Source organism: Uloborus diversus, chromosome 4, assembly GCF_026930045.1.
Source record: "Uloborus diversus isolate 005 chromosome 4, Udiv.v.3.1, whole genome shotgun sequence".
Lineage (NCBI taxonomy): Eukaryota > Metazoa > Arthropoda > Arachnida > Araneae > Uloboridae > Uloborus > Uloborus diversus.
The window spans coordinates 8,214,805-8,230,876 of record NC_072734.1 but is presented as its reverse complement, the minus strand read 5'-3'; positions in this window follow the sequence as shown (position 1 = coordinate 8,230,876).

Below are 16,072 nucleotides of genomic sequence, written 5' to 3'. Positions count from 1 at the left end.
AACACCGTAAACTCAACGTTTACACCCGTATTTACTTCCAAATACGAAAACAACACAGCGAAATGCCTCGCTATAAACAGAGCAAAAATGCTCTCAGTTCGAAATATCAATCGAAACTAACTGTTTATCCATCGCTAACGGCTTAAATACACCGAAAAGAAATTTCTCAAATATTCCACACGCTTCTGTAAAGTAGTAGACCGTTATCAAATTTTATCAATGAACAAAAAGGAAATAGGGGTCGTATACTTTAGCCATATGAAAAGGGGTTGTATATTCATTACGGAAAACTATTTACAGGTTACGTTCCTACAATAATTACTATTTACAGGATTTGTAACAATATAGTATATAAATATTAATTTGAATTTTTGGCATCTTGAATTCAATTTATGTGTTTCACAATCACGAGCGTGTGTGTGTATGAATGCGTGTGTGTGTTTCTGTAGGCGCATGTGTGTGGGTGCGTGTGTGTATTTATGCAGGTGTGTGCGTGTTGTGTATGCAGTGCTGTGTGCGCAGGCGTTCGTGTGTGTGTGTGTATGTAGGCATTTGTGTTTGTGTCTATGTGCAGGCATGAGAGTGTGTATGCGTGTGTATGTGTATGTCTGTGTGTGTTTGTGTCTGTGCGCAGTCATATGTGTATGTGTGTGTGCATGCGTGTGCGTGTAGGATATGGACGCAACCTGGAGACGGTTTTCGCAAGAGGAGCAGCACCGTGAGGCCGGTCGACGCGGCGGTGGTGCTGGCAGAGGGTGCTGGTGAGAAAATAAAACGATAGGAATTCAAAACAGTCAAGTGAGAGCAATAAGCAATCGTGATTGCTCAAAATAAATAAAAAAATAAATAAATAAATAAATAAAATCGTAGACTCCTGTTTACCTAACCAGTGCAGTATATAATTCACAATGTGCACATATCTCGTTGAAAATTCTTGTTATGCTGCCCACCCTGTCTAATGGTCAGAGGACTCTGACTGCGATGGGAAGGTCACGGGTTTGAATCCTGACTCGGGCATGTATGTACTTTGTCTCTCCTGTCCTTGTCCTTCCTTTGTGTGAATGTGTTGTGAATGGCTGCCTACCCTATAAACGTGTCCTTATAGCATGTGTATACTGTGGTAGACTTCACACGAAATTACGGTGCAGTTGGAAAAGTGAAGCAGCACACCCCTAACTACCAGCTTAGCTGGCACAAAACAGCAACGATTCTTTTAACAGCACATATTAAACTTGTATTTATTTCTCTTCTTTAGTCTATTTACCTTTTTACTTCTTTTTACAAAAAAGGAAGTATTGTATTCTCAAAAAAAATTTCACTCAAAAATCGGCCTTAAATTCCCTATTTCTCACCCCCAAATGAATGTTGAGTTTTTTTTTCGACCACACGTGGATATATGCCTAGAAACCAACAGACACCTGAAATATCCATTTTGACAACCCCCGAGTTAATTACAACGAATTTTCTCGTGACGTCCGTATGTACGTATGTATGTGCTGTGCGTATGTGTGTATGTATCTCGCATAACTCAAAAACGGTATGTCCTAGAAAGTTGAAACTTGGTACGTAGATTCCTAGTGGGGTCTAGTTGTGCACCTTCTCTTTTGGTTACATTTGAATGTTCCTAAGGGGCTCTTTTGTTACTTTTTGGGGGGAAATAATTGTGAATTTCGATGTAAACTCAAGTGGTGTTATTATTTGGCGGACACTTGGCGATATATCGCCAGTCTTTTGGTCGCCAAGTTTTGTCGCGACAAATTTGGCGACTTTTTTTAAAATTTGACTTTAATTTAGCCACTGTTGGTGATATTTAGAGAGTAAACAATTGAATCACATTAAAATTGCCAATAATGTGGAAAATACATTAAATTGGAGTAAAAGGAAGTCATGTGATGCACACATCAGCTCGTTACGATACAAAGTATAACTTTTGCTTTTCAAAAATTAAATGAATACTTATGAAATTACAAGTTTATTCTACTTGATTTTTTAAACTTTACTTTTGACTAATAAGGTAGACAAATTCGTACTAAAACCTAAGAATGAAAATAAAATGTTTCCGTATAAGTAAAAGTACCTGGACGACCGAGCCTAGCTCGGCTTTAAAAGAATTATTTTTTGTCAACTCGTGTTTTTTTAAGGTTTAATGCTTTTGCAAATATACTTGAAAAGCTTCACGTTAACGAAATATTAAGCACTCGACCTTCATATAACACTAAAGTACCAAACAAAGAAGATTCTGAATGTAATTAAATCAACATTTTGCTTTAAACTATCTGTTACGTTTGTTTCCACTATACAATTTTCTTGTCAGTAATTAAAATATTTTGACCTTAGTTTTGCTATGGTGAAATCGGCTTTTAACCGAATACTTCCTTTCGTACTGTGATGCGTTTCACGATTTTATCCCAATCGAGATTTTCTTTTTGAATAAGTACTTATAGTTTTTACGCCAGAAAATGCTACATACAGCATGATATCCATCAAAACTGATGATCCACAAACCATTCCAACAAATGATAACAACTCTCTTAACAAAACATAAAGAATCTCAAGACAGACACTTCTTCGAAATAAAATTTAGATGGGTGATTTAAACAAGAAGTTCTGTCCAGAACTAAACGAGCCTACTTTCCCATATACCCATACTACTTTCTACTACCTGATCAATATTCTCAAGTAAAGTTTTTATGCTAAAATCTGATGCAAATTTGTTTCAAACATACTTTTTTTTAATATCCATAAGCTGATTTCTAGGCAAATCAAACAATAATTCATAAGCTGATTTCTAGGAATAAAATACTCACTCATCTTTTTTTTAAAAAAAAGCACCTTTCAAACAAAGCACTTTTTTCCATCAAAAAAATTCTTTAACAGTTTTCAAAACGAAAAAATAATAATTAAAATTAATAATTGTTAAATTGTTTTTTTTTGAAAGAACAATTTGTGATATAACATGAAAGAAGGCTTCGTGTATTGTTAAAATGTTGATAAAAAAAGCTCAAAAACACATATTGAAAAGTATAAAGTTAAATGTCTGTTAATGAGGTGCGAAAATGTGTGTCTGCTGGTCTATTTCTCTTCGTCTAATTACTTTCAAGGGAATAGTCCAATTCGTGCAACCATTTTTTGTTCGAAAGATCTCGGTTTGGATTCCTTTTTCCTAATGTTTTTTAACTGGTGGATTTGCTTCAAACTTTCTGAAAAAAAAAGCACATGACAAAGAATTTTTGGATTGAGATATTTTAAGAGCGTTTAATATAACAGTTATGTAACAATTGAAACATTTTAACACTAACGCTATCCCATAGGTGAAATATTCAAATATTTTTATATTAATAATAAGTAAAAATCTTACAGCATAAATTGTTTTGATCACCAAAGAATTGCACGAACTTCAGAGAATCTGAGTTTGATATTTGTTTTGAGAAATAGAAAAAAAAAAACTATTAATAAAAATCAAAACGCACAATTTGTTATAAATTAATCGATTGAACCAAAGCGAAGTGAAATCAAAGCATGAGAAAACTGAAAAAGATTTTTTTTTTTGTTGATAAAGAGCAATACGACCAATATAGGATGGTCCAAGGAAAATAACTTTATATTTAGGTTGCTTGGATATAATTAGATTCCTTTTTCCAAATATTTTATGGAAATCAATCTTATTTGATTCAATTGCTGTTATTTTATTTTTACTTATATTCGAATGGACAAATTTAATATCAGAATATTTTTTTTTTATTGTAATTCATTTGTATTAATGTTGTTTGTTTATTTTATGCACTTACCTACGAAAAAAAAAAACAAAGCTTGAAAGGTGCCTGCTTTAAAAATAACAGTTGGAGTATACTGAAACATGATGCCTAGTAGTTTCAGTGAATGGATTTTTTTTTCATTAATTTTTTTTCCCAAATCAGCAATATTTTGTTTCAAAAAAAAAAAAAAAAAAAAATGCGAATTGAAAAAACAATCGAGAAAGAGAAAGAGAGGTACGGGAGACTGGTAGAAAAATCGATGTTAACATGCGATAAAGTAGGCTTGTTCAGTTCTGGATGAAATTTTTGTCAGCATTTTAGTGCTAATTTTGACTGTTCAAGGTGGAGAAGAAAAGTTTTTGTCGGAACATCACGAATGTCGCCAAATAAGTAACAGAGCGATTCGCGTTCGCTCTGCTGATACAATGTATAACATTTCAAAGGTATCCCATAAAAGTGCGATTAACAACAAACACAACTTTTATTTCACAAAACAAGGGAGTAAAATAACGGTTTAAAAGTATAAGCATAAATGTTTTTTCTGTCAACAAATTCATACGAAAAATAAACTTCGACCAAGCGACGAGCTTCACTGCAATAATACTATTTTAATAAGAAAGCCAACTTTACGAGAAACTTTGATATTTTTTTTTTGGCTTGAAGAGCCTGCTTTGAGATTAATTTGATGCTACTTGTTACTTCTGCGGGGAAACTTTATCCCCCTAAACTGTCGAACCTCCATATATCGAACTTCCACATATCGAAATTTTCTATATATCGAAATCCCAGCAAATTTCCATATTCATTACATAGAAAAATTGTTTCTATGTATATCGAAGAGATCTCTATATATCGAAATTTTCTTCGAGATATTCGTAGTTTTTTTTTCACTTCAGACTGCTTGTCTCATGAAAAATGTAAATTTGGGGAGATAATTATGTTTACTAAAGGTTGCTACGAAACTCATAAGGAATCTGGGGTTGAGGGCTGTGTAGATAGTGTCTGGGGTAGAGGTCGTTGTTTCATTCTGGAGTTCTTAAATTCCCTCAAGTTTATTTCAAATCTAAGTTGCAACCAGTAACACTGTAAAATCAGTTTATCCCTTTTGTCTTTTGATTATCATTCCTAGTCTTTTCAGCTTCAGTAAAAATCATTCGAGTTAAGTAGATTGATATTTTACTTTTCTCTCGATTACACTGTCAAAACGAAACCCCCCTAATGTTGTGAATCAAGTTAATTGCCGAAGAATGAAGATGTATAACGGCGCAAAAATGTAATTTCTGTTAATTTTTTATTTTTCAACTTTCATTTAAATTAGCTTTAATTTTAGTGTTTTAGGAGATTTTTACGACAAAATAAGATCGTTTCTACATATCAAAATTTCTATATATCGAATTTTTTTCCGGAAATTTGCTACTTCGATATATGGAGGTCCGACTGTATGTTGAAATAATCTAGTTTTTAGCATTCAACTGCTGGTAAGTGTTCATGAATAAGAGAAAAAAATTAATACGTACGTACTGATTCCAACTGTCGCCAAATTTATACTCGTAAATGGAAAATTTACATACTATATTTTGTAACACAGGCATCACATGTTGGAGTTAAAAACAAATAGTTTTCATTTGCAATTTTGTTTTCTGAGAAAGATAATTTCAAATTTTTTTGCATTCTAATATCCTATATTACCCTCCTGTATTCTAATTGTTTTATGCCCAACAATTTAGTTGGTACCTCCCAATGATTTAAATCTTTATTACTAATAATAAAGCTAAAAGTCTATCTGTCTGGATATTTCTCTGTCTGTCAGGATCTCTGTGACGTGCATAGCGTCTAGACCGTTCCAATTTTCATGAAATTTGGCACATAATTAGTTTGTAGCATGGGGATGTGCACCTCGAAGCGATTTTTCGAGAATTCGATTTCGTTCTTTTCTATTCCAATTTTAAGAACATTTTCCCGAGTAAAATTATCATAAGATGGACGAGTAAATTGCCAAGTTATCATAACGTTGAACCGTAACATGGGCAAGCATATTGGCGAGAAATTCATCATACATTATTTGTAAATATACAGGCGAACCAAAAGACCTTTTAATTTTCTACTACGGACAGAGACGTGCGTATGCCACTAGTGTTTTATAAACTTCTAAAAATTGGTTTTATTTTACTTGTACATGTTTTTGCTTAGGTTTGTCCCCCCCCCCCCTTCTTATTATCCCTATTTAAAATATTTATTCTAAATATGCTTAAGAAAAAGTATTGCTTGTAAAGGCTTTCGGTTTTGAAATGTTTTTGACAAGATGTCAAACGGTCATCGAGTTTTTTTCACACCATTCGGAAAATCCTACGTATTTCTTTTTGACACTGTCGATGTAGAAAGCGCAAAAATGGATTTTCCTTTTTTTTGTATGTATCGTCCTAAAAAATGAAATATTTTTTTTAAATTTTTTTAAAACAGAAATAAAATTTTTGTTGATAAATAAATCCTATTTTATGTACTTTCAATAGAAAAAACTAGCTTAAAAAGTTTTACACATCTTTAGGAAAAATGAAAGCCGAATAAAATTGTAAACAAACCAATTTTGGGTGGTTAATTTATTTTACTATCTACTGATTAAATCATCAAAATAAGTAAATAAATAGATCACTAAGCCAAAAATTAATGTATAAACGAGCTGATGTGTGCATCACATGACGTCCTATTACTCCAATTTGTATGTTATTTCCCCATTATTGCAATTTTATTGTGACTCAAGCGTTAACTCTTTAAATATCACCAACATTGGCCACATTAAAACCAGATTTAAAAAAAAAATCGCCAAATTTGTCGCCAAGTTGGTGACAAAACTTAGCGACCAAAACACTGGCGATAAATTGCCTCCAAATTATAACATCACTTGAGTTAGCATAGAAATTGACAATGAATTCTTCCCAAAAAGGTGCAAAATACCCCTTTAGAAACACCCGAAAGCAACCAAAAAGAGAGGTGCACAACGAGACCCCACTAGGAGTCTACGTACTAAATTCAAACTTCCTAGGACATACTGTTCTTGAATTATGCGACATACATACACACATACACACATACGCATATGCATACGTACATACAGACGTCACAAGAAAACTCGTTGTTATTGACTCGGGAAACGTCAAAGTGGATATTTCGGGCGTCTATACGCTCTTAGGTACATATGTACCTGTAGTCGGGTCGAAAAAAAAAAAAAAAACTCAACATTCATTTGGGGTGAGCAAAATGGAAATTAAGGCCGATTTTTGAGTGAATTTTTTTTCGCGAATATAATACTTCCTTTCTGTAAAAGGAAGTAAAAAGACCTAGTCCGTTTTTTCATTAATAAAACATCTAAATATTAATTTGTAATATATGGATGATTTTTGTTTATTTTGAAGTTTCATTTCAGTTCATTAATGGGGATAGCTCCAACAGACAAGCTCTCAGATCTATTAGTCCAACATACAACAATTTGTTTTCATATTGCAAAGGTGATGTTTTAAATTATCGTCACGTTTTTCTTATTTTAGTTGTATATTATTTAACACATGATAATCGTTATCGGTAGTATTGTGACGCAATCAATCTCTGAGTGATGTTGTTGATAAGAGAAGATTTTGACTTTCTTCTTTTTTGCCGTTCCATCATCAGTTTGATATTTAATGGCATGTACTAGTTTAGAACTCGCAGTAAACTAATTTAAAATTAGTCCGGCTATTTTGAGTTTATTATGTGAATATACCAAACATAAATAAAAATAAATTTCGATTAATGTTTTAAGCTAGTGTAGAATTTATTTATGTACTTATCAACAAATGTTGATAGCATAGTTTATATATTTTTTTGTAGAGTATCTTTAGGTGAGACGTAGTGTGACTTAGTACTTTATTTTTTCAATCTTTTAGGAAAAAAAAAAAAAAAGTTGAACTATGTTTTAGCCTAAAAATTAAGGGCTAAAGATTAGCCCTCAATTTTTTGCTGATGTCAATTTTTTATTCGAATTTAAGCTGTTTTGGAGAGGATGGGGGCGGGGGAGCATTTTTTGAGTGTATTCGTTCCAAAATTTGAAAAAAGTATTTTATTCCTTAGAAGTTGGAAAAATCCTTAGTTTTTATGCCAAATATGTTTTTCAAAAATATTTCTTTTTCGATCCAAAAATTCTAAAGATCTCTCATGCTTTGTTCTGAAGTTTAAAAAAAAAATATATATATTTTTTAATTTCCAAAAAATTTATTCAGATGCTTACTATTATTGATCTGACATGTTTTTAAAATACTTATTTGTTTGTTCCCCAACTGAAAAAAAAGGTTCCGTAAACTGAACTAACAATAATATATTTTTTACTCAAGAGTGGAAAAAAAAATTAATTTTTCACTTGAAGTGTTTAAAAACATTTATTTCTCGTTCAAGATCTGCCAAATACTAGTTTTTCCATTCAAATCGTTTTTTTCTCTCGCAAATATGAAGTATTTTTTAAAGTTATCTATTATTTTTCTTCTTTTTCTCTGTTTAACATACATTAAGGTTGGCACGTTTTTGCCGAAAACCATTATATATATATATATATATATATATATATATATATATATATATATATATATATATATATATATATATATATATATATATATATATATATATATATATATAAACGATATTAAAAAAAACATGGAAAAACCAGTAAAAATAACTTGTTAACCAAGTGGCCAACATAGTTACCTTTATTTGCCTTGAGGTTACTTAATCTTTACTCATTTTTTCTCTAACGATTTTTTTTTTCAAACAGGGATCTAAATAAAGTAAGACAAAACAACGTTAGAAGAAGCACAAATTTGCCAATTACAGCAGACACGTGTTTCGGCGTTACAGGGAACGCAAATTTGTGCTTCTTCTAACGTTGTTTTGTCTTACTTTACTGTTCAGCACAAAGGTATTTATTTATCTTAGGGATCTAAATGTTTAATATACCTAACGAGGAACCGGAATAGTGTAAATTTGTCAAGTTTTACGAGAGGGAGGGGGGGGGGGGTGATTACCGAACTGACAAGAGCTGTATGCTCTCGGCGGCCCTGGGGTTGGGGAGTGTACTTGCTCATAAAACTTCTTATGCATTAAGATACCACACTAGGATAGGCACCATTGCTTAATACCAGTGGTTCTGGGAGGGGTGACCTCTAAATAAACTAAGTGTTCTAATTTTACAGTCAAAGTAAAGAAAGTAAATAAAACAAACGCAGGTGTTTACCTTGCGCTGCGGATTCACCTTTGCGTTTATGGAAAATATAGTAACTGTGTATTTACATAAATCACAGATGCATAAAACGCAGGTACAGAAAATGTTTATTCGCTCTTGTCTTTATTTGCAGACGATATTTATAAATCCTCGTACTAACTCACCTTTGTTACAATACCCAGTGCTTTGTGAGATTTACCGAGATTCCCACATAAGTCGAGCCTTTTATCCAATATTTGAGAGAAAACTTTTGCAGTTTTGTACTTCACTTAAGTTTTAAATATTTATTTTTTTTTTTTCCCCACAAAAGAGTGCACTTCTTATTTCCTATATTTAATGATATTTAAGTTTACAGTGCTGGCCAAATTATTAGACTAAAGAGTTTTTGTTTTAGTTTTTTTGTACACTATTTGTACTAAAATACAATTTATTTTACTGTTAAAGTACAGTACATACTATACACTGATTATGACGTTATTTAAGCATAATTTAATGTTTGTAGGTGGCAGCACTGTCTGCTTTGTTTATGTCTATCTACCTACCAGGAACATAACCTCAATCAGCTTAAACAGTTCACTAGTTCTTTTTATTAGTGTGTTCCGTTATATTTAAAGTTAGTTTTAGGTAATTATTGAGTATGTGTATGTGAGTATATATAATATAGTGAGTATAAACAATTTTTTACCTCCTTTTTTAAAAAGTTAAGAAATGGTGTAAACCTTGTGAAAAGTACGCCAAAAACACTTAAAATGCTCATCAAGAACAAGGGAATGGTACTTAATATTAGATAATTATTTCACTGTTCGTTAATGTGTCTATAGTTATGTAATCAATAAAGAATTTGCTTTTGAAACAGTCTTAGTCTAATAATTTAGCCAGCACTGTAGTTACACACACACATTTTATGAAGTTTATCAGGTGTAATATTATAGCGTTGCTTGAAACTTGTGTCTCCAAAATAAATCACTTCGTAAATGTACATTGCGTGTCCCTGCAAGCAAATATTTCACAGTTAGCTCTATCAGCTATCTCTGAACTTAATGAAGTACACTTAATCACCTATGCTCAGGTTACGATAACACAATTACCTTATCAATAATATCATTCGGCCTCCGCTGTATTTAGGTTGTTATATTTGTCACTTTGACGATGTTATGTTTAAGGCTTTTTTTATGAAGGAAGAGCGAATGAAAACTAAATATTAGGAAAAAAGCCCTATTTTATTCTGAATTAACATTTAACTATTGCTTACTTAAATCAATTCCGCTGTAATAAAAATTAATTCAGTATAATTCAATCTTGTGATATCAAATTAAACATTACGAATCACTTTGTTTTAGAGATCAAACTGTTCTATACGATTGAGTACTTGGGGGAGTCGGGGCATGTTGGTCCACTTTTCTACTTATCATTTTTACTTCCTTTTACAAAAAACTTCCTTTTAAAAAAATTTTCGCGAAAAAATTTTTCACTCAAAAATCGACCTTAATTTCCATTTTACTCACACCCGAATAAATATTGATTTTTTTTTTCGACTCGACCATACAAGATAAGTGCCTAAGAACGTATAGACACACGAAATATCCATAATGATGATTCCCGAGTTAATTACTAAGAATTTTCTCGTGACATCTGTATGTACGTATTGTATGTATGTGCGTCGCATAACTTAAGAACGGTAAGTCCTAGAAAGTTGAAATTTGGTACGTAGACTCCTAGTGGAGTTAGTTGTGCATAGAGATGTAAAATTTCCGGAAATTTTGAAGTGGTGGAAAAAACCCGGTTTTTTACCGTTTTTTTTTCGGGAAAATTCGGAAAAAATGGAAATTTTGATTTTTTTATAAATAAAATTGGGGTTTCTTAATAGCTCTGTGTTTCACATTAAGGTACGATTAATTAGAAAAAAGAACCTTTCTGTTTTATAACTGAGAGCTTTCATGGTCAAACACCAGAAATAGGTCCAGTCGTCATTCAACCATTAATATTGGGAAATGTGTGTCTAGTCAGAAAAATTACATTTTATATTTTAGATTACATTTGAAACTGAAAATATTAATTGAAATTTTCGACTTTCAAACATGATTTATTTATTTATTTATTTATTTATTATTTTTTGAAAGAAAAATAATACAATGTTACTGTCTGAAAATAAAAGCTATTGAGTTTTGATTTTTTCCAACCCAGTATAAGTCCAAATCAAAGCTAAATTGGTTTTTCTTAAGCGGAACCAAAACTAGAGTTTCAGTTTATTTATATGGTCGTGCTAAGCACAGTAGTAAATGTTTTCATACCAGCTCTTTTGAACAAAACTGAGTTATTAGAACCAAGTTGTTCTCTGTTTCGTATTTTAAGTAAGAAATAAAATGTTTTAGGGTCATTTGATCAAGAACTTAAAAAAAGAAAAAAAAAGAAAAGAAAGCTGAATCAAATATATGGAAGAGCCAAACTTTAAACACAATATCTCAGGTCGAGCCTAACTTCAAATTCCACTTTTTTGCTTAGCACGGCAGCATACAGGGTGCGGCAAAAAAAAAAAAAAAATATCGGACGAAAATTGCATCATCGGATGAAAGTAAAGTAATTTCATTTTAATAAGTGCCTAATTTATTTTTGTCTCTCACTTGATTAGAAAATAGTTTACAGTATATTTCCTAGTTTATGTATTGTTTTTCGGTTTTCTTACAATTTTAGATAAAATATCTGCTATTTTAAGTTTTTTAACCAAGAACCAAGTATAACGACAGTTCGTTTGCTTGTTGTGCCCCGAAAATCAGTATTTGAAACGGTATGTCGTTTCGAGTGGCTTGGAAATGATAGTCGATGTCCGGAAAGTTGACAAAATGAACAATGAACATTTGAGTTAATCGTCAGGTCATCCAAAAGTGAGTTCAATGAAATCCTTGGGTTTCCACGACAGCAGTCGTTCGTAAGATGGGAATTTGTGAACGATAAGTGCGACTAAGGGAATAAAAACAGCTCAAACAGAAATTTTACAAGTTCCAAAAAGTTCAGGCATTTGTATGACTCCAAAGATGCCAAAAACGTTTGAGACGGGCCGCAAAGCCACGCTGAAAGTGATAGTATTCAACCAGCTCATATCTCTCAGAACAATAAGAATTGGTCTGTAGCCAGGCACCTTAAAAATGTTAAATATCGCCAAAATCCGAAATCAGGCTTGGTCTGTGATGGAATCAGCACAAGCGAAAAAAAAAAATCTCTAGTTTTTTGTGGATGAGGGCCGTAAAATGAATCAAAAAGTGAACCAGAAGAACATTTTAGAAGTTATTGTGCTTTTGTGAGCCTAAGAGCACTTCAGCAATGTAAACTGGACATTTTCCTTGATCCACACCGATTCATATGGACAAAAAGACAATAGTGGTGCAAGACGCTTTTTTTTTTTTGACATGATATTACCTTTTGAGTGAACGCTCTACTCGCTAGCTCTCAATCCCATTTATTACACTGTACGGCCTATTTAGGAGTCGAAGGTTTACCCTAAACTAAACGTAAGTTTGAACTCTCTAAACCAATTGCTTTATAGGGAATAGGATTGATTAAAGGACTTGTGGCCCTTGAATGAAAAATTCAATAAGCAGTTGTATCTCGGTATTGCTACAAAAGGCTGCTAGTTTGAAACCAATTAAATTTATTGATTGCTAAAGATCTACTCATATTATTTTTTGTGTTTCGTTAATTTATTCAGTTTTAATAAAGTTTCATGGAAAATTGCTTGACCGGGTTTTTTTTTTTTTTTTTTTTTTTGTCGCACCCTGTACATTTGATTCGCCAGTCAGCAGAAACATAGTTTTGTGGTTGATGTTATGCTTGTTAGTTTCATGAAGAAGGAAAAAAAATTCTTCACTAAAGTTATTGGTTTAAGTTTTTTTTACAAAAAGTATTATTAAATATTTTTTGATCTACATGCAAATTATATTATCATACAGAAACTTGCATTAAGGTTGGACAGTATTTCAACATAAAATGGGGGGGGGGGGGGGGAGGAAATTGCATCAGAATTTAAGTGGGAAAAATTTCTAATCACTTTTTGCTGAAAACTTCAATTAAAACCCTGAAAAATTGAAAAAATTCATTTTTTTTTCAATTTTTCAGAAGTGAAAATTTACGCCTTCGAAAAAAAAACCGTTTTTTTTCCGTTTTTTGCGGAAATTTTCCGTTTTTTTTCCGACTGTTTTCATCTCTAATACGTACCAAATTTCACCTTTCTAGGACATTCCGTTCTTGAGTTATGCGACATACATACACACATACGCACATACATATATACGGACGTCACGAGAAAACTCGTTGTAATTAACTCGTGAGTCGTCAAAATGGATATTACGCGTGTCTTTACGTTCTTTGGCACTTATCCACGTGTGGTCGGGTTGAAAAAAAAAAAAAAAACGGAACGTTCATTCAGGGGATGAGCAAAATGGAAATTTAGGCCGATTTTTGAGTGAATTTTTTTTCGCGAATACAATACTTCCCTTTTTTATTCACCCCTGAATGAATGTTGAGTTTTTTTTTTTTCCACACGTGGATAAGTGCCTAAAGACGTATAGACAACTGAAATATCCATTTTCACCATCCTCGAGGTAATTACAACGAGTTTTCCCGTGACGTCCGTATGTGCGGATGTTCGTATGTATGTCGCATAACTCAAGAATGGTATGTACTAGAAAGTTGAAATTTGGTACGTAGACTCCTATTGGGGTCTAGTTGTGCACCTCCCTTTTTGGTTGCATTCGAATGTTCAAAGGGGGTCTTTTACACCTTTTTGGGGGAAATTCATTGTTAATTTCAATGAAAACTCCTGTGTGTTATAATTTGGCAAACACTTGGAGCTATTTCGCCAAGCTTTTGGTCGCCAAGCTTTGTCGCCAACTTGGTGACAAATTTGGCGGCATTTTTTTTTTTTTCAAATCTGGTTTCATTTTGGCCACTAATGGCAATATATAGAGAGTTGACCATTGAATCACATTAAACGGTCCAATATCAGGAAAATTACTCTGAAAAACTGTTTTTGCTCCGGTTTGCAACAAACTTGGGGTAAAAATATTTAAAATGTTTCTTTGCTTAATCCAAGGCACCACTATCGTTAAATTGACGTAAAAAGAAGTCATGTGATGCACACATCAGCTCGTTTATTTCAATAATTATAACCTTAAAGTAAAAAAAAAAAACGAAATGACTATCGTAGTTTGTAGGTGGAGGGTGTCAGAATAACGTAATATTTTTAACAATCACTTATTTATTCATTCATTCACTTATTTTCTTATTCAATCATTCTTTTACTCGCTCATTTATTTTCCTTCATATATTAATTGATTTATTCATGTAATTATTCGTTTATTGCTTCATTATATTTTCATTTATTCATTCAACTTTTTATTTACTGATTCTTTTGATCAAAAATATGTTTTTAATTGAATAAAAAATATTTCATTAGAAAACTATTTTATTTTTCACTGTGCCAAATAAAAAAAAAACACTCAAAAATTTCCACTTTTTTTGAAGACTCACTTTTACTGCAAAAAGTCAAAAATACTGTTTCGACACAAGTTTAATTGTAAAATGTTCTTTCTTTATGTACTGTAATTTTCAAAACAAATTTCCGATTTGTTCATTTTTAAAAAACTCAGTCATCTTAACTATTTCACTTTGCCCCACATTCCCCTACCACGTGATTTCGTTATAGATTTGCAGGACTACAGATGATTTTTTGTTGGTCATAAATAAAAATAGAAGTATTAAAATGATTGAAATCGTTCCAACGTGCCCCGGGGTCCAACAAGCACCCCATTCCCCTATATTAATATGTCTTATGCATCTCTATATTTACCACCCATTTGTTTAAATGCTTTATAAAAACTTTTAATTGCTTATAACCTGCTTCATGAAACCTGTTTGAATGAAAGAAGGATTTAAATTCGTTTTCTAAACATTATAAACCAAAGGACATTTTTTTTTTCTATTTAAAGGAGAAAATGAAAGGTAAGAAGTAACTAGAGAATCCTGGAGCTTTAGTGATGGACGCCGACATAAAAAAAAGTGTGCGTGGAACAAAAAGTGAGTTTTTTCATAAATAGAGTTAGAAAGAAAGACAATTTGAACTGCATAGCTAGGAGTAGCAAGGTTTTGATTTCGTTTTCAGCAAAACAAGACGATAATAGCTCACATTTTTAAATTGATCGCAACTTATTTGGAAGATTTAATGAACGCCTATTTATTTGAACGTGTCTTAAAATTTGAAAAAGTTTTCTCGAATTTTTATAACGAATTTAAATGCTTAAACATAGTGAAATTCACAGATTTATGTTTCACTACGTGTACATTAAATGCTAAATCATACAATAATTTACACAGCCGTGAGAAAAGGGGTGATGTGACGTCATAGTAGGTGATCTCTGATCTGCTTCCTTTTACAAAATATGACGAAAAACTCTGCGAAGAATAATTTTGGAAAAGGCCCAAAGAAAATACACTGCGTTGCGATGTACTTGGCTAGTTGATTTATTGTTTGTTTACGCATGCTAATTCTGAAAATGTAAATTACTTTTCTCTCGTGAAAAGTCTACTATAGAAGGCCCTTCTCCTTGTAAACGTTTAAGTAGGTCTCTAGAACTCAGAACATACGCATGAAAGCCAACGATCCCGCAGTCCCAGTATTTCTTCTTTAGAAAAAAATATAAGGTGCCTCAAAAAGAACCGTAAAACAAGCAGACTGCAGCACAAAGAGAAGAGGATAAACCTACCTTCTCCTTTTAAGCTTAGTCTTTACTAATAATAAAGCTGAAAGTCTCTCTGTCCGGAGGATGTCTGGATGTCTGTAGGATGTATGTCGGAGGCCTGTGACACGCATAGCGCCTAAACCGTTCGGCCGATTTTCATGAAATTTGGCACAAAGTTAGTATGTAGCATGGGGGTGTGCACCTCGAAGCGATTTTTCGAAAATTCTATGTGGTTCTTTTTCTACTCCAATTTTAAGAAAAAAATATCATAAGATGGACGAGTAAATTACGAAATTATCATATCGTGGAACCGTAACATGGGAACAAGCCAATTGGCGAGA